The 19769-nt window shown below is 47.4% G+C and overlaps 1 long non-coding RNA gene across 1 annotated transcript; it reads right to left on the bottom strand.

The window, feature by feature from the left end:
• Nucleotides 1–944: 944 nt before the first annotated feature.
• LOC142600971 (uncharacterized) lies at nucleotides 945–1743 on the bottom strand. The gene is made up of 2 exons (XR_012834488.1): nucleotides 1546–1743; nucleotides 945–1281 (listed from the first exon to the last, which is right to left on the bottom strand). It is a non-coding gene; the product is annotated as an uncharacterized LOC142600971 (long non-coding RNA).
• Nucleotides 1744–19769: the final 18026 nt, after the last annotated feature.

Below are 19769 nucleotides of genomic sequence, written 5' to 3'. Positions count from 1 at the left end.
CAGGGCAGTTCATCTCTAGGTTAGCTTCACCCTGCACGTGTATTGTCTCCCACCTTTTGGGAGAAAACCCACCCAAAAATGTGCTTCTTCAAATGAAAAGGCTTGTCATCAGGCTGTGAAAGTCCTTGGCAGCCTTCATAAAGTAAAACTAGAGCTACTTGTGAGAAAAAATAAAGTCTTTGACAGTTGCCTGGGGTGGGGAGTAGCACCTTTACAAATATTTTTTTTCCTAGCTCTTGATCACAGAGACTTATAAAAATTGTATCTGAAAATTATTTGTAAATATAAATAGATCGTAAATCCTTCCTAGCTTTTGTTTTTTATCTTTGCAGAAGAGAGAGAATAACTATTTTCCTTGTGCTGGAGGTGAGGAGCAAGCCTGGAGAGGATGCATGGCTGACCCAGCATCGCCCACCCCACTGCCAGCCCCTGGCCCCCCATGATTGGGATCCTGGGTCCCAGGGAAGACATACACAGGATGGGGTTGGGAGCCATTTTGATGCTGTGGGGATGAGTAGCAGGATTTGGTAAGCATCTTTGAGCCCAGTGGGGCATCAGACTTGGTTGTGTGCTACTGGGTTAGCAGCTGGCTGGAAAAGCGAGAATCGAGCAGCCTTTTTCCCAGGTGAGAGGGAAAGAAGGATGCAAAGTGATCTGCCAGAAAGTTTGCAGTGGCCATTTGGGCAACCGCAGGAGGTCCGGCCACTCTCATTTCTGCTGTGAACACCTGGAAAGCGAGGAGTGCTCAGGTGTGTACCCGTCCCTTTTGCCTGCACTGTGTTTTCATGTATCTGGGGACACTGAGGGTGAGTTAAGAGACACATTCTCCTCATATAACTACTTATCCCAGCCCACAGCACCTTTCCACTTCACCGGCCTTCCCCATGCCTCACATGTATACATAGCCCCTACAGCAAGCCCTTTAAAAAGACTGGAAGCATAAGCCGAGTTTGCATTATAATTCTTCCTACGCAGCTTAGTTATTAGTTACCACGGAGCAATTAAGAACTAACAGGTGTAGCAGAAAGAGCCAGTGTTTTCTGGTTGCTTTCTCCCAGCTCCCAGGACCATTTCGGCTGATCTTCTGGACGGCTCCCAGCCCCGTCACAGAGTATTATATGGCAGAAACTCTGCGGCCAACTATTTGGCAGTCACACATTGCGTGCGTCCTGTGTTTATATGGCTTCATGCTGGGAGCCACGACGTTAAAAGCCGCACGGTCCGCCTGTTTCTCGTGCTTCTCCCGTGTGCATTGCCCCGGTGTCCCAAGGAGCCGTCAGGCTGCAGAAGAAGCCAAGAGGCAAAGTTCACCTCTTTGTTCTGAGGTAGCGCAGTGCCTGGCACGGCTATTCCTGGTCCCTGACTCAGGGCACAACCATCTTTGAAATAAATAAAATGAAGGAGGAGAACATCTTTGGGCCCATATTTGACACTTGTATTCCAACACCACTTGACATTATATAAACCATACGGATTGGTATGGTAGTTATTTTGACTCATCTGTTTAACAATCATTTTATTTTAATCAATATTTATTTAACTTACCAGCTAGACAAAAGCTCCATAATTTCTTCATCTGATTTAATTGATGTTCCCTGACAGAATGAAGCTAGACTGGATAAGACAGTACAAACTGTGCCGGTCTTCATCTTCGGTTTGCATCTCTTTTAACAAGTCCTGTGACTGTCACAGAGCCAAGGCACATCTTACGTCTCGCAGATGAACTGAGACCATACGTGGCTGTATACCCTGGGACAAGAATCCAAGAAACACACCAAAACAATAAGTGTTGACACAATAATTAGCATATTGATTCTCAATGCAAATTACCTCTTCGTACATTGTGAAACACTTCACAGTTTCAGAGGATTTCAGAGGAGCCTGTAGTTTCTTATAGGTACCACAACAAATACGTGTTGTAATATTAAAATATAATTGTGGGTGAAGGATCATAGAAAGACACATGCATGCTGCACAGACAAAAATGTATGGGATATGTCTACCTGATATTCCCCCCCGTCCCCAAACATGCACCGTAAATTACATTCCTGAAGGAGCTTTCAAGGCTATGGGTATTTCAGGCCTTCTTAGAAGAACTTTTTGCTTTTTCTTTGAAGGAATTGGTGTCTACCCTGTGTCACCTCAGCCTCATGCCAAGAGAGAGAAGTGGCTGCAAGCTGAAGGACTGAATCACAAAGTTTAATCTTAGCCCAGTACTCCACTTGTCTGGAAAGAAAAGTTCACTTTAGCATAACCTAAAAGAGACTGGCTTTCAGAGGAACTAATTTTTCAAGCTCAGTCACAACAAGGACAGGGGAAAAAATGAACTCTCACATTTACATACGGTGGAGTCACATAGAGACTCTGATCCTGAAGTCAACATGTGGAAAAGCTTAAGTGAAGCAACGCCGCAGCTGTAACTTGCCGCCCAGATTAGTTCATACCCAGCTCTCGCTGCCAACATTTAAAGCCTTTGTGAAATACTAAAGTGTAAAGGGTAGCACTGGCTCTCAAGTCCAAAGTCAACTGATATTAGGAGAGGGCGCAATAATTTTATGACCGTTGACATTAACAACCCTGTGAGCCAAGACAAAAAGCTGCCAGCCCTTGTGCCGCAGAAAACCCCAGAATCACCTCGGCAAGGAGGAAAAATCCCATTTCCTCCACAAACATACCGCAGTGTTGTAAAAATTAGCTAACTGCCTAAATTGCAGGCTGAGGGGGCAGAGCTGCCTGCAGTGCCGGAGGCAGTTCCCTTCCAGAGACAAGTCTGACACCGTGAAGCACCCACCAGGGCACCTAGATTTAAAGGAAGATCCAGGTACATCAGAGCAGGGTGGTGAGTCCTACAAAAGGGAGCCGCTTCATCACAGTAAAATTTTAGGAACAGGTCACTATCCTCTAATGGAAGACCCTGAGGTTCACCAAGAAGACCAGAGCTCATACACGATGCCTTTGCCATTTCCTCCAGTGATGCCCTTTGTATGCTCTTCACCTAGATATTGCCACATGCTAATGCTACCATAACCTCTTGATGAAAAACACCAGCTTGCAAGCATAATTAAGTGGTTCAGGTAAGGCTTTGGGGTGGGGTGGGCTTAAAAAAGGCCATGGAAAGACCCAGACTCCCACTGAAGAGGTCCAGGGAACAGGAGACAAGTGAAGAAATTTAATCTTCTACAAAGGCACTCAAGTCAGCTCAGGATTTGTTCAAGCTTGGTTTTCTACAGAAACAAGTCGTATGAGGTCAGACATTCCTTGTACAGAAACTCTTGAAACCATTGGCTGGTTTTGGTCAAGCATGGCAGGATATGAGGATCTCTGTGATCACCCAGATGCTGTCAGTTTTCATGCAAACATTACCCTTTCCTGGTTTCCATGGGGAGGCATGACCAGAGGACTCAGGGATGCCAGCAAAGGACATGGTCCCATGTGGGTTCACTGGGCGTTTGTTCCCCACAGCAGACGAGCAGCAGATTAAAACCTGAATGATGGGCTACACCCGCTCCAAGGCCACATCCTGGCCCCAGAGTGTTCACATCCAGAAATGAGGAGAGGTCCCAGCCCCGGGAGTTTGAGTGGCACCGTTTGAAATGGCTTTCATTCTGGTCCAAGTGCAATTCAGCTCCTCACCTCTGCACCCCAACAAGTCCTGGCTGTTAGTGAGAACTTTGAAAGCTGCCCATAATTGCAGGCTTTCTGCACGCTGAGAGAAAGGGGAGGGACTGGATAAAAACCACCTCGGGTCTTTGAAACACAGAAAAGGTCTCCAAGTCGGTTCAATAGCCTTTTGTGGACTCAATAAAAGGTTAATCAAATCATCTGCAATGAAAGCAAGTTTAGCATCCCTGTCACTGGGTTGGCAGTAATGCACAATCCTTACGCCGTTTCCTACAATTGATGCTATTATTTGGGAAAGGCCTTGAGTACCATCCTATGAGGGGTCATAAAAACCTACCCAAACCCAAAAGGCTCCATGGGCAGAATTGTGATAGAAATTTGCACTTTTCCTGCCTGTGAACACAATTTGTGCAGTTAGTGCTTTATCAGAACTAATTTAACCCACTTTCTCATTTAAACTACAGGAAAGTGAATTCAAGTAGGTTCCTTTAACATAAAAAGACCTCTTTCAACCCAACTTTTGCTCCTGTTCGCCCCCCCACACACACACCTAATGCTATTAAATGGCTTGAAAAGTGACACAAAAATACATGCCTGATCATATCAGTTGGCTTCTCTCACTATAGCAGCCCTTATCAACATTCAGCAGCCCTATTAATGCAGTCCCCTGCAATCAGCAAAGAACGTAGCACCCCATAGATCTCTGATCCATCCCTTCCCAATATCACAGGCCATTTCTGGATGCAGAATAAAAAAGCAGGAGCTCTTTTTTATGCCAGCAGTTTGCTTCATTACATCTGGTTGGCGTGCCCGTGGTCCAGAGCTCTCACGGCTCGCCCCGTGGCAGATCTCTGAGCTGCCAATCTAGCATGAAGCTGCCCTTCCCTGTGACGCGGCTGCTGCCTTGTCGCTGTCACACGGGGTACCCTTCCTGCGGCGAGGCTGGGAGAGCCCTGTGCTCGTGCCTGATGCCGAGCATGTATGTTTAGGGGAAGGTTTACCTGTATAAATATTACACGTATCGCACTGCTAAGTACAAACCTCTCTGAAGAGATACCGTAGATTTGCCTTAATCCTATACTGCGTTCTCGGGAGATGTGGTGGAATAAAGTGCTGGCTAACCATTCTTCATGAAATGCCGGAATTTTTCTAGAAAAAAACTGCAGACACGCAAACCTACAGAGCCTATTGCAAGGAGCAGGGCTTCAGGAGTCAAACTGTTCAGGAACTGGGAGCTAGGCACCCTCACTGGGCACTAAATTTAACTTCCCAACAAGAGAGAGCCAGAGTCCAGCAGCTATACCTTCATTCTTTTTAGCAGAGTTATGTTTGCCATTTTTCGGTCCTTGTTGCATATATTGGCAATCCCTTTACTAACTGCTTTCCTCAGGTTATTTTCTGTTCATGGATTGCTGTACTTCATTTAAGATTCCCAAAAAATTACAAAATAACGTAAACAAGTGTTTTCAAAACTGTTTGCATCTCCCCTTGTTCCCTCCCGAGGAACAGAGGAGGATGGGACCAGCGTGTCCTTGAGATACGAAATTTTAGCTAATGGACTGAGAAACAGGGTTGGCAAAAACAGACAGAGGAAGGATATTGCACAACACCAGTGAAATCTTTTCCCTTAGGATTTTGAGTTTGGTTGGGCAGGCGAGGCTGGCAGGAGGTGAGGGGGAACGACCTCTCTGCTTTTGCTCCACATGAAGACAGGCTTGCGAGGAGGAAGTCTGTGTTCTGCAAACGCCTCCGGGGCAGAGTTTACACCAGGCGCGAGAGATTATGGGCAATTTTTGGGGCACTCACGGCACCTCTGCAAAGTCAGGGCACCTTTGGCACCCCTGCAATGCCAGGGTACCCATGGCACCTCTGCGATGCGGGGCTCTCCATGGTGACGCTACAATGCCGGGGTACCCGCAGTATCTCTGCCGTGCCAGCGTGTCCGGCTGAGCTCAGGAGCAAGCCCCCACCGCTGGTCCATGCCTGGGGGACTCCAGCCCAGGCAAGTCCCACCACCATTCCTCCACCTACCTGGTCTCCTACCCACCCTCAGCAGTCACCCCACTTCTGCAGCCCCATCAATCACGGCCTGTGGGGGACAAGAGACGGGCAGGGAGGTGTCTGCAGGAGTCCCCAGGGACCAGGTCTTTCCCCTGAGGCTTCATGGCCCTCTTGCAGGGCGGACAGGTCAGGTAGGGAGACAGAATTTTCACTTACAACTTCTGTTGCAAGACAGAAACTGCAAGCCACGATTGCTAGCTAGGAAAAATTATCTGAGGAGAAGGTTTCTCTCTTACGAAATGCACCTCCTGATCACCCTGCAGAAACCCTCCTCACCCTCGCTAGTGCTGCCACCCCTCAGCTTTCAGTTCTACCTTTGACTTTCTTACAAGCCTTTAGGAATGTCTCCATGCCAGGCTGCCACGCAGTGCTAGCCTGGCTGCCTTCCCTAAAGCGTGCAGTTTCTATCAGAGGAAAAGAAACCCCCAAACCCTCCCTTAGCTTCACAGTATTGATGCAAATTGTTTAGGTTTTATTTGGCCTTATCAGATATAATTGTGGCTAATCTAGAGTCAATTTTTACACTCAGAGTGTTGCATTATTATTCTGTAATGTACTGTTTGGAGGTGTTACTGACACACAAAACAGCGAAAGGTAGCAGATTTTCTTTTTGAATATTTAATCCCCACGTGTACAAAAGCAGAGAAGTTCATACTTCCCTGACCATTTCTTTATTATTTCCGACATCGTTCTCCAAGGCCTGCAGAATTATTACAGATAAGAAAGAATCATTCCACAGTCAAATAAAAGTACCTATAATTTTTCTAGGAATGGAGGGAAGAGCAGGTATTTTCATATTGCCTTTAAGAACTTTTGCCAGTACAGGAATGGGCTAAATTTGGACCAGTGAGCTAGAGCTGAAAAACTTGTATTGCCAAATCAATTCCCATCTTCTAGACTATAGTTTGCATCAAGTTGAACATAAAAGCAATTTCTTAACATTAACCACACACACACACACTTGGCACAACTGCAATTTGGAAGGTGTAAATTGCTAAATAATGTTTTGGGGAGACACTTATTTAGATATTAATTTAGGTAACCATAGATTCTGGGTGCCTTCTGTGTGAAACTAAGTGAAACAAACGCACTGGTGATAAAGAGAACTGGAGAGACTGACATTCTCTTCTTTCAAAACTTTTGGCTTGATTTATACAAGCCACTGTGTCTGTCACAGGAGCATTCCGTCCACAGAAATACACGGGGGGTTTTGTGGTGAATATAACTTTCCTGGGGAAAAGGAACAATCCCTCTAGCCAGCCAACTTATTAGGATTTGTTTTCAAGGAGTGATTTAACCATGACTGGGGAGCAGGCTCTTCAGGAGCCACACACGTCACGAATTACACAATGCACACAAAGTGCAATAGTGTCGTAACCACACCTCTATTTTTTTAAATGTACTTCCTTCTGCTTTTAGGTTGGGTCCGGCTATTCCCGGGGAGCACCTGGCTCTGTGCGAGGAAGCAGTGAATCCTTCTTCTTCTCCAAAACACGCAGCCAGCAAGGAAGGACAAATTTTACCCAAGGATTTCGCACCAGATCTTCAGATCAGATCTCTTATTTTCTCAGTAAAATGCAGTGCATCTTTTTTGTATTTTCAGCTGTGGAGGAAAGGCGTTCATTAAACCAGTGAAGATAAACCACCTCCCCAAATGCCGCTAAGACAAAGCAGCATAAAAATCAAAATTTAAATGTATCATGGAGGGTGTAATCCTGGCTAATCGCAGCAGAACCCGACAGTCCCTTATGGCGCAGGGTGGGAAGGGACCAGCCATCTCTGGTGGTCACGGGCCATCCCCACAGCCCGAGGACTTGCCCTGCAGCCAGGTACAGTGCCTCGTCATCAGGGGGGCACAGCAGATGGGGCGCAGGGTCTGTGGTCCCACAGCGTGCCAGGAGTCCTCAACACCCGCTGGTCTAGCCAGGGGAGAAGCTCCGGGCAGCCCTTTGCACCATACTTGTTTGCTCCTGTTTTCTTTGGAGACCTTGAGCTGCCCACCCCTCAAGCACAAGGGAGCAAGAGACTAACTTGTCACAGTTTGGAAGAAACTGCTCTAGTTTAACTCGTAGGTAAGGGCTGTTGTGGATAAAACAGCAACAACAACAAGGAGAGACCCCTGGCAGGTTTTTCTCCAAGCCCGTGCCCTGGGCAGGGCAGACAGATAGGATCTGCAGCACCATAAATCAACTCATGGCAAAGGGAGAAGAGAAACGGATTGTGAAATGAACTGTAAAATAAACATCTAATGTAAACATCGAACACGCAGTGGTTTGTTTTTTCTGTCTGGGAGCACAAGTCAGGTCCAAGTTATTGGCTGACTATGGTGGGACCCTGTTGGGGGGGTTACTGCTGGCCCCACTGCAGGGCAAGGAGGCAGTGGCCACTCTTCTTTGCCGCCGGGAGAGGAGGCTGATCCCGCCATGAGCATCCCCGTGTCCTCTGGCACAGCCCATCGCGTACCGACTTGGGTGCCTGAGCTTTGCCCACGGTTGCCAGGACGGGCTGTCTGGCTCCTCCTGACCCAGAGGGATGCCCTCCCAGCCACCAGCCTTGGTGGCCTGGCAGCAGCAACAGGGGGGACACCCCAAGCAGCTTCAGGCTGCGTCTTTCGTCAGGGCCTGGGTGTTCTGATAAGCAAGTGCTCACCCAAAGCTGCCTCTTGCTGACATGCCTCCCGCGTCTCTGCCCATGCCAGCTCCGCTGCTCATGGTCATAGAATCATAGAATCATAGAATGTCCTGAGTTGGAAGGGACCTGTCAGGATCATGAGTCCAACTCCTGGATCCACACAGGACCAGCCGAATCAGACCATATGACTGAGAGCATTGTTCAGATGCTTCGTGAACTCAGTCAAGCTCGGTGCTGTGACCACTTCCCTGGGGAGCCTGTTCCAGTGCCCAACCACCCTCTCAGTGAAGAGCCTTTTCCTGATATCGAGCCTAAACCTCCCCCGTCGCAGCTTCATGCCATTCCCTCGGGTTCTGTCACTGGTCACCAGAGGGAGGAGATCAGCGCCTGCGCCTTCGCTCCCCCTCGTGAGGAAGCTGTAGGCCGCGATGAGGTCTCCCCTCAGTCTCCTCTTCTCTAGGCTGAGCAAACCAAGGGACTTCAGCCTCTCCTCATATGTCTTCCCCTCTAGACCCTTCACCATCTTTGTTGCCCTCCTTTGGACACTCTCCAATAGCTTTATGTCCTTTTTGTACTGTGGTGCCCAAAACTGCACGCAGTACTCGAGGTGAGGCCGCACCAGCGCAGTGTGGAGTGGGACAATCACTTCTCTAGACCGGCTGGCGATGCCATGCTTGATGCACCCCAGGATGCGGTTGGCCTTCCTGGCAGCCTGGGCACACTGTTGACTCATGTTCATGGTCGGTGGGGCCTTGCTGTTTGCACCTTCTCCTGGTCCAGCCCATCCTCCCTGCTGGGAGGGCTAACACGCGCCCTCGTTGGAGAAGCTGGCCACCTCTGAAACAAACCTGATCTGCTGCAGTAATATCTGCCTTTTCACCTCTGTTTGTACTTTTGGTCCTTCAGATTTGCAGGCACCCAGCCATGAGAAGGGGTTGAGGGATACCGGAGCATGTGCTGCCCGAAGAGGAGCACTTTCTGCACTGGTTTTCATCAGGAAAAGGAAACCTACGGGGCATGGCATCTTCTCGGAGCTTCGAGTCTCACCAGGAATAGGAGAGGGCAACTTCTGTTTGCAGCAAGAAGTGCCTGGAGAATGCATCAGGACAACATGCAGCTTCTCTGGGGGCGAAGGAGACACTAGAGAGCAGAAGGAAACCAAACACCAGACTTTTAGCAGGCAGTTGCACTCCATCAATACCTCTCCAGGGTCTGGGGCACACCCTAGCTCATGCGTCAACACACCAGGACAACATTACTCAATACCTGTTACACTCAAACCGGGAGAAGAGATAACAATTTGCTACTGTACATAGAGACCTGTGCCTCAGGTAGGAAAGGGCAGAAGTCTCTGTGCTTTTTGTTTTGGTTTTGTTTGGTTTTTAAAGCTGTTTTAACTCCTTAAAGTTAGCATGAGGTTAGAAGGGACCTCAGGAGATCATCTTCCTGCTCTGAGGCAGGACCAAGGAAAATCCAGGCAAACATTTTGCTCCCAAAAACACCCTTAATGAAGAAAAATCCACACCTCTAGGAAACGTGTTAATTACCCTCGCAGTTAAGAGAACATAACCTACATTTGCTGCAGATGAAACACAGCTATGCCCTCTCCTTAGTGGACAAGAAGGGGTTTTTTTTAATAATCTTCTATGTAAAGCGCAGTTTGTGTCCCCTCTCAACCTGTTCTAACAAATAAAATCATCTTTTCCCATAGGTCCCCATTGTCACTGCCTCTGCTCATTCTTCTTGCTCTTCTTCAGGCTGGCTCCAGCGTCCAGGACTGTCCCAGTGACACAACAGCACAGCAGCTCGGACAGTATCTAGCCCATTACTGCCCACAGCACCTTTTTTCCTAGTGCTGCTGCTTGCACCCCACTTGGCGTATGTGTAGCTGATCTCTCCTTCCTTAGCACGGCACTGTGCCTTTCTCTACTGAATTTCATCTGCTTGACCTTCCGTCCCAGTTCCTCATGGTGGCATACGGTTGGACTCGTTCTGCGCGAGGGACTTGCTAAGGGTGTGGGGCATGTGTCCTCCAGCTGCTAGGCTGGCCAACGCACCAGCAGTCAGAGGCTTTGGATTTCCAGGGCCCCATGGCCATGGGCATCCAGCCAAGGCTGGGTGGGGCAGGCGGCATGGGGACTGGGGGGACGAGTGTGGCACAAGATTAGGCTCAGAGGAGGATGGGACAGGTGGGAGGAGAGATAGTGTCCAGGTCCTGCTTTGGAAACGCACATGCAAGAGCTGATAGTTGTTGAAGTGTCTGGTGGAGAACTGGTTTTGACACCCAAATTCCTCTTCTGTGGCCACCTGGTTCTACCAGGAGGAGGAGGGAGGGGTTCAAAACTGACGATTGGCCAAAAAGCCTGTGGAATACAGCAGAGAAATCCCCAGGGAAAAGAGACTTTTAGCTGATCACCATTTCATAGAATCATAGACTCATAGAATCACAGAATCATAGAATGGTTTGGGTTGGAAGGGACCTCAAAGATCATCTAGTTCCAACCCCCCCGCCATGGGCAGGGACACCCTCCACTAGACCATGTTTCCCAAAGCCCCATCCAGCCTGGCCTTGAACACTTCCAGGGAGGGGGCATCCACAACTTCTCTGGGCAACCTGTTAACAGAGTTAATTTCCCAACAGAGGAGTCTGCATCCCCTAATGCCCTACCAAATAGTGCAGAGGGCACGCCACTGACGATACCAATTTTAATTGGGGAAAGTTATCCACCTCCTGTACTCAGTCCACACTTTCAACCATTACTACATCTTCATCATATTTTGAGTTTCATACATTAATTTTGTGTGAAGAAGCTGAGCACATGCAGTACTTGCACCAGGACCTGCGCTCTGAGCAAGGCTTAGCACGTGTCCACGGTGCGTGGTGTTACAGGCCATCGTTTGCTCACGACTACCCCACATGCAGGGCATGAGGGTCCCCAGGGTTTGTTTGGGGTACTGTTACCGTCTGTTGCAGTGCCTGTGCTCAACAGGGACATGTGCAGTGAGATGTAGGGGTCTGTACACCTTCTCTGGTGCGACACAGACTCATGCTTGGATGCACAAAATTTGGGAGTAAACTGCTTCAACGCAAACAAGGTACTTCAGCAGTTCGGCATAATTAAGATTTCAGATAAGAGGGGTCAGAAGAATGAAATTCTGCTCTATCCGTTTCTGAATACATCTCCTTTGTTCAGACCCTTATTATTACCTTATATTCCAGGTGCCAAATTCAACCCATCTGTAACATTTCTAGTACAGCGTCATCCTGAGAGTCCTGGCACACAGGTGATGTCTGAGACAAGGCTAGACCAAAAAGAAATGTGCGTGGGCTCTGTGTGTGTGTGTACAGATATGTTAGACAAGTCACCTTTAGATGGTCTTTCCTCAACCATGAGCTCATCCAATCTGCCCGTATGATAAATTTGACCTTTAAGTTAGTCTTGAAATGCTGAACATGTGTCTACAGAGGACTGTCAATTATAGTGGAAAAGAAACAGATAAGCCTTTTGTTAGCTTATGGATGAGGTGATCAGCATAAAATGTTCAAATTCTGTTAACCTTCAAGAGCAAAAAGTTAGCAGGATTCTTGTCTCACTGAAAGGGAGAGAATCCGAGTTTGTCAATTTTATTTTGCAGATTACAGCCCAGGGAAGCATTACAGGTCACAAGTGCCGGCACTGCTGGAGGGCAGGCACCACCGCCGACTCTGCAGACGGTTGTTCTCAGCTGCATCTGGGCTGTGTGAAGCTACTGCACAATATCCATTTCTCACAGAAAGACTCAGCAGAGCACAGACAGAGACGCTTTTAAAAAGAGCAAGACATTCATTTTTTTCCCATTCCTTTGGCTGTAGCGGTTTGTTCTGGTGTGCTCATGCCTCTTTGAGCAGCCATACCTGGTCAGAGGTCCACACGCCGTTTGTTCTTACTCTCAGCTCCGCATCTCCTGACCTTAGCAGACCTTTGAATACAGCCAGCAGTTCACATTGGCTGCAAACTTGCTATCCTGCGTGCAGCAATGTTCAAGGTTTAGCCTGTTAGGAAAAGGTGGTTGGCATAGGTAGACCGGCAAATTGTGTCTTCACACTCAGACGTAGCTTGAAGCAGGAAAAAAATAAAAAGAGTGCTTCTTGCCAGCATAGCTGGAATGGAGTGAGTTGTACTGGCAACGAGCTCTTGCCAGATAACTGTGGTACCTGGGCTTCTTGCTTGTATAAAAACATCATTAAAAATAATTGTATTCACAAGTGACGTTACTGACCCCACACATATTTTAATGCCTGGCCTTAGAAAAACAGAGAATGTAAAAAAGTCAGAGAATGAAAAAAAAAAAAAAAAAAAGAAGACTTCTTATCAAAGAAAGGCTCATGGGGATCGAAAGTTAGGAAGACCATTGCTGCCAGCAATGGGAAGCACTGGTGACTTCAGTCGTGGATTGAAGAACGATTGAAGGGCATGAAGGAGTGGTTCAGGTGCCCCCATGGCAACGTATCACCTAGAGGGTAGCATTTCTTAGGCCTTTTTCACATGTCACCTTATTCGCTGTTCCTGTATCCTCCCGTCTCTTGCAGTTTTCTCTGGACACACAGAGAAGCCCGCTCAGAGGCACAGTCCGTGAGACAGGTAAGGTGGGAGCCACCCCCGCCCCCCCCACTCCTCACACATACATTTGTGAGGGAAAGCCAAACCAAGAGAGGCTCCCGCTAACAGCAACATCATGTCATCGTCCCTAAGGCCCTTTCTCAAGAAGGGAACAAAGCTTTGGCAAGGTAAAGTGAAGAGATTGTGGGAAAGCAAAGATATTCGGGCAGGAGCTTTAGGAGGCTGGAAATGTAGCGGCAGAGTCTCAGCCAAGTCCCCCAGGACCCAGCAATTCAGGGCACTTTCTGCAGACAACTTGTCACCTTGACGTCCTTCAGTGAAAAATAGAGTGAACTGGGCTCACCCTGAAGTGCTAGTTACGGACGAGACGGAGAAAGGGAAGCCAGGCTTTGTATTTACTTGTATTAGCTACTCCAGGGTAACTTCCCACATACCTGCTTTTCTCAGTGGTAAGCTGGTTTGCACTGACAACATGGTAGCCCACCTTACCCGGACGGCAGAGCAAACACAACTTGACTGGAAAGTGAAGACCTCCTGTACATCTTCCTTCCTGTGCCACCTTCCCCTGTGCCACCTTCTTCTTCTAGCTGTAGTCCTAGAGGCAGAAGCTTCAGAGCGGACACCTGAAGGCAGCTGCCTTCCCCAGGAAGAGACTTTGATATCTCCTAGCTCTGAAAGCCACTATAATTTTATAACTCAGGCACAGTAGAGTTCTGACTTAAATTGTGGCTTTTCCATAGGAGTCTGCTAGGCTGAGTGACAGTGCATAGCAAAAACTTCTGTATAAATGAGACAGCCTTGCCATAAATTTTGCTTAACAGATGCACACTGAGGTTGATAACGCAGTTTGATATTGCACATATGGCTCTCAAGAGAAGTGTGAATGACAATGGTTTTCGTTTAATGAGTAAAAGGACTAAATTTTTTTTTTAAATTTTATGTCTTTTATGAATTGCTTTCTAAGGACTGACTTTTCTCCAGGACATTCATCCATGAACTAGTTAATGGTGTACAAGCCTGGATAGCCTTAAGTAAGAGGAGCCTATAGAGATTTAAAATAAAGTGCTGGCGAAGTATGAATTTTCTACTGAAACAACAAATGTGACATGAGAGGCTGCCCAGACACCAGGCCTGTGTTTCACAGCAGAAGCTTGGAAAGGCTGGACCTCACAATCCTGGAAGGGAAGGTGTCAGGACCAGCATCCTCTGCCGCTCCCCAGGCAGGACCTCCAAGGTGGCCGTGTCAATGCACAGATTTCCTTCATCTTTTGCTTTGGAGATCAGAGTACAACCGTATTTCTTAATTAGCACTTTCCAAATGAAGCTGGCCTTTTCCAAGATGGTTACAAATAGAAGAAGGATCCATTGTCCATGCAGCAGATGAAGCTGCAGAGAGGTCTCGTAACACACGAATACCAGAAGCAGGGTGCTGGCATCTGCCGTGCTTCGCTCCCACTGACATTCCTCCCCATCATCCTGCCTTGGCACCTCATTGCACCAGCCGCGGGGTCTTACAGGGCCCCCTGGGCATGAAACAGAGCCAAAGCCTGACACCCATGCGGTGTCACGTGCCGGTGGATGCCAGCGGCAGCCTCAATGCCCATCAGGGTGCGCGAAGCCAGGCAGCACGCGCAGCTGGTCGGCACCGCGGCAGCGGTAGTCCCAGGGACAGGCGGCACATGGGAATTGCCTTGTGCTTTGAATTTCAGCAAAATCAAAGTTTTAAGGTATCACCTAAAAAAGAGTAAAAACTGGAGGGGCGGGGGACGGAATCCTGATCAGGATCATATCTGTCTTGGAAGTTGGAAAGATTTTTGTGAAATGTAATGTATTTTTACTGTTTTCCCCCCCATTTCGCCACACGTCATTCATAGGATATAGGTATCTTTAAACCTGCATGGCATAATATAATATTAAAACAATCTTACAACAGTTACCCTCATTTAGGCCAATTGTTCCTTCTGAATTGAGACATTTTATCTCATTTTCTAGATTAAATCTGTTCCTTGGTATGTCATCAAAGCATCAAACAATAAAAGGAGACGCTTTGTTCTAATAAGTAAATGTTGTGGCACATGCAAAACTACTATTTTCATTAGTATGAAAAGAAAATCCAAGTCTAAGAATAAAAAATCCAAACCGGAGTTTCTGAATTTTATCAGAAAATTCCAAGGTTTTTTTAAAGATTTAAACAGCAGTCAAAAAAAAAAAAAAAAAGCTGGATTTTTTGTTGTTGTTGTTCTAATGGAATTTTCTATGTTTTGTGTTTACATGACAAAAGTATTTTCATTTAAAAACATTCCACAGGCAGAGCCAGTGGGAAAAAAGCTCTGTGGGCTGGGTCGGGCAAACAGAGAAGCGATGAGACACTGCAGAAGTTGCTGGCAGCGGGATGAATCTGTGCGCCAGTGAAAGCAGTATCTACTCCATCTGGCTTGGGCTCCACTTCACCCAAGAAGTCCTCCTTTTCAACAGGGAGATACCAGTCACAATGACTCCATCAGAAAAAGAGGTAGCCTCCCAGATTTGCTTATCTCGATCTTCTTGAAAGCACCCCTAACTTCCTTGGCAGCGGAAGCCAAACAAGAGCTGTTAAAACACTGTTTTCCCTGGTCTGGTCGAACTCGCAACTCAGCGTATGTGGTGGGGAGCTCCCAAAATAACTCTCGGTTGCCTCACCAGCCTCGGCAGCAGCTCGAAAAGCCTTTTGTCTTCTGGGACAACTTGGAGAAGTTTAAAATATTTGGACTTATTTTGAAAGTACTCTGAAAGATAAGAATGATCTATTCCAAGGCCGGGTGAACTGAAGGTCACAGCTAAGGCATTGCACAACACAACCAAGTAGGTTCGGCACAAAACTCGCATGGGATTTGATCAGCTCATCGTCGCTGCTGCTGCCCCTCCCTAAATTCAGGTCAAAGCTAAGACCCTTCCACCTGGCACCTCACCGGTCCAAATGCTCTCATCATTTGTCCTAAATACCAGTGGGGCGATGCCAACGAGGCGGAGGACGCGGGTCCTTCCCTGCCAGAGCGCTGATGGAGGAGCCTTCAGAAAAATCAAGCAAAACAGCTCCATTGCCAAGAAGCAGCTGTAATTGCTGCAGGACGAGTACGCTCTCACTCTGGGAAGGTTAATGCACACTTCATCCTGCTCAAAGGCTGTTTTCTGACTGGAGCTTGTAATGTTTCAGGCTATCTCTAGTCAGGACAAAGCTTGAGTGGCTCTTGCTATGTTAACCAAGGGATATCCCCGAGCTGCTCTTTATACTGCAGTACTTGAGCACAATGCTCCCGTGGGCTTTGCACGGACGACACGGCGATCGTCCCCCCCGGAGTCATGGGAAACCCCTCCCTGCTGCGCGTAAAGGCTCCTCTTTCTTGAAAATATCATTTGCTCTTGAAAAATGACTCAAAAAACCCATATACATCTGTGGCTTCCCGTCAGGGTGGGAGAAGAGTGTTTTGTCGACGTGTCTCATGTTTCTCAGCACGCTCTCCTGTGCCTCGGCCAGAGCCCGACTCGGTGTAACTTTCTGCTGAGTCAGGCTGCTGGTTTTCTTATCCCAAATCCCAAACGAGTGGTTTCAAGTACTCCAGGCATTTTTCAAAGACAGTTTGAAACCCAGCCAAGCCCACAGGGGGTTTAACTCTTCTCCTGACCAACTTGCAGTTGGGCTGGTTGTCTCCCAGCATGGGCGAGCTGGGCTGCAGCTGGAGGGTGCGGCTTCCATCCCAGGGGACAATTTCCCCTGCCCCCCAAAATCAAGTGATCTCTGTGACTTTTAGCAGCAGTAAATGATCCCATTGGGGGGGTATTTGACCACCAATACTACGCTGACATGGCTGAAGGGTTGAAGTGCAGAAGTCCACACAGATATACATTTACAGACTCCAGCAGATGCAGGATCAGGCCCCCTCCCCAGTCCCAAACTCCCCACCCGCTGCTTGGAAAGTCACCCCTTTTCCAGGTCCTGCATTTAGATGTCCATCCACGACACGACGAAAGACAGCAAAGGCAAATATGCAATGTAGGGATCCATTATGCTTTATTTACATGCGTCACCATCTCTTTTACAAACTAGATTACAATTTAAAATGGAATACACAAGGCAATATCTACTAACACCAAGTGGAGTAAGCACTGCGTCTCTACTTTGTTTGGAAAGGGGCAGGTTTTGCTCCAAAACAAACTTCCTTCCAACCTCTGTGTAGTAAGGTAGTATATTCCTCCAGGGCAGCATCTTTTTTCTTTTTTTTTTTTTTCTTTTTTTTAATATAAAATCCTCAGTAAGACTGCAAGATGAGAGTGTCTGCTTTCAAATGAAAGTACAAGATAGCCCAAATGAAAAGTATAAACTGTTCAGCTCTTCGGTATGTAAAGACGGCCATGCGCGATAAGGCTGTGGATTTAATATTCTTCCAATTTACATGGCTTGAAACAAAAACAGATAAAACAGTTTTACAGATACTGTATACATATTTTTTCCAATCATGCAACTTTTTTTAAAAAAAAGTTAAACATGTGAAGCCAAATGTACAATCCATTTTTTTCCAACCCATAGTAACGAAATGTATCTGGTCCCCCTTCACATCTGTTGGCAATTCCTAATGTATATCATGTACTAGAAACAATTACAGGACACCGATTGCCAAGCAATGACATCATTTTTAGAGAAATACATTACCTGAAAGGTAAATTTTTGAAGCGGTGGCACAGCAGTAGTGAACTATCTGATTGTTCTCAAGAGAAATTTTTTTTAACAAAATTATTAAATCAAGCCCCAAACCTGTGACTAGGAACTGCATAAATGTCACTTTTTTAGACCTTTTGTTTAGACCAAATGTTAAAACAATACCTACGTAATTGTTCTGGACCTTTATCTGTTTTACATGGTTTCAGAAGGAAAACTTCTAGGCATAAACATGTTCAAAGACTCAAAGCCCAAGGTTTTCAAAAGGTGGGTTCCCAAAATTAGCCATTCAAGTCCACATTTTGACACCTAAACACACGGCCCTTTGAATTCAGCAAGATTTATTCAGCGCCTCTGGAGAGGAGGGCATTTGCTGGGCACCTCAGCAGGCGTAGAGGGTGTTGACCTTCCCCTGGACCTGGGGGGACCCGGCACCCCTCCTTCCTTCGAGAAGCGACGAGAGCAGAGCAGCTCGTCCCCTGCAACCACGCTGCAGTCCCCCACGTTCGGTGCCTGACACTGGGCACTTGTGCTTGAAAATTTTGGCCGCAAAAAAGAGCAACAGAAACCAAACCAAACCAAACCTGAAGAGGTTGGCCAAATCCACTCCTCTTCGGCAAGCGCTGGGACGTTCTCCACAGCAGAGGCCCCATGTGTCCCAGACACACCAATGGAAATGCTTTCCTTGTCATTGCTGGGAGGCAGGTTAAGCCTTTCAGCTGCTAATGCTTTCATTTTTAAAAAAAAAACAACTCTGCCATTGATGGGCTGTCTCTGAATCTGTTTTTTTTTCTCCATTTTCTGAGCAGAGCGGACCATAGTTTTCTCTCTCATTTCTGCCCGCAGGAGCTAGCTCTGTTGAACTCAAGGGAGCTAGGCTGCTGTAGCAGAGCAGAAGTTCCCCCGTTTGGTTTAAGCTAATGGGCCTTCCCTTGCCTTTGACAAGAACTGTATCTGTACCAAGAAAATAAAATAAAATGATGGATTTTGGTCACCTCGGCCATACCGTCAAGTCAGGGCTTATTGGTGCTGTCAGTGACCTGGTTGGTGGTGTTTTGGCAGGCATCCCAGGTCCCACCGGAGGCTCACCCGTGCAGGGGCCAAACGCTGCGCCCCAGCACAGGGAGCCATTGAGTGAGCTCTGCGGGCAGCCGAAAGCAAGGGGCGGGGGGACAAGCCCAGTCACAGAGCAGCAGCCACGGGGGAGCCTCAGGGAAAGGAGCACCAGAGGGAAGTCCTTCGTACACTCGCATTTCAGGGCGTACTGGGAAGCAGAGTAGGCGGATGATAAAGCTCTCAGCCAATTTGGTAAGGTGTCTGCAACTGGACTCTGATAAGCAAAGAGACCCCTAGCCCCGGTGACCACTGTGCCACACCAGTGTCCTGGGTAGCTGGCTGCTGACAGAGATGGGCAATGAGCATCAGCTAACTCCAACAAAGTCAATAAACTAGTCCCCACACTGACAAATAGACCATGTCAGTGTAAAACAAAAAGACAAGGTTTTTTAAAAGGCAAATGATAAACCCTTGGCTGCTTGGAAAAGTCGATAGGCTACAGGGCTACGATAACCACAACTGCACAGAGTCTACACAGTCATAACTGCGGGGAGAAACCAAGAGGTGCATCTTTACGAGAGAACAGTGTGGGGGCTACGATACAAAACCAAAACTTCCATCACACTAGGAGCTGTGGTTTCACCAATATCACCTCAGGGACCTGGAAAATAAGGGGCGAGGAAGGGCCCATGAATGCACTTTGTGTGTGTGTGTGTGTGTGAGCACGCACGCGCACATGTGCGTGCGCGTGCATGACTCTGCGTGTGCGGTGGCAGTGGCGAGAGGGAGTCACTCCACATTGCACGGGACACGGGTCTGTGGGAACTCATGCACTGAGACTTTGGGTTAAAATGCTAGTTGGTTTTCCTAACATCCATGCATAATGATCCATTTCTGTACATAATAAAATATATTTATATATTTATATGCATAATGCTTTTATGCAAAGAAAAAAAACTTCATATATCGCTTTGGAGAATTATGTATACACTGTCCTATTCAGAACCTCTTCATACCGAGTTCCTATGTACCATTGGTGTTTTCCCCTCTTTTTTTGTATTCCCCCCCCCCCAAGACACTAATAAAAAGTAATCAAACTTTCCAGA

Source organism: Balearica regulorum, chromosome 3 (genome assembly GCF_011004875.1).
Source record: "Balearica regulorum gibbericeps isolate bBalReg1 chromosome 3, bBalReg1.pri, whole genome shotgun sequence".
Taxonomy (NCBI): domain Eukaryota; kingdom Metazoa; phylum Chordata; class Aves; order Gruiformes; family Gruidae; genus Balearica; species Balearica regulorum.
Note: the sequence above shows the minus strand (reverse complement) of the source record. Positions and strands in the feature narration are given on the sequence as shown.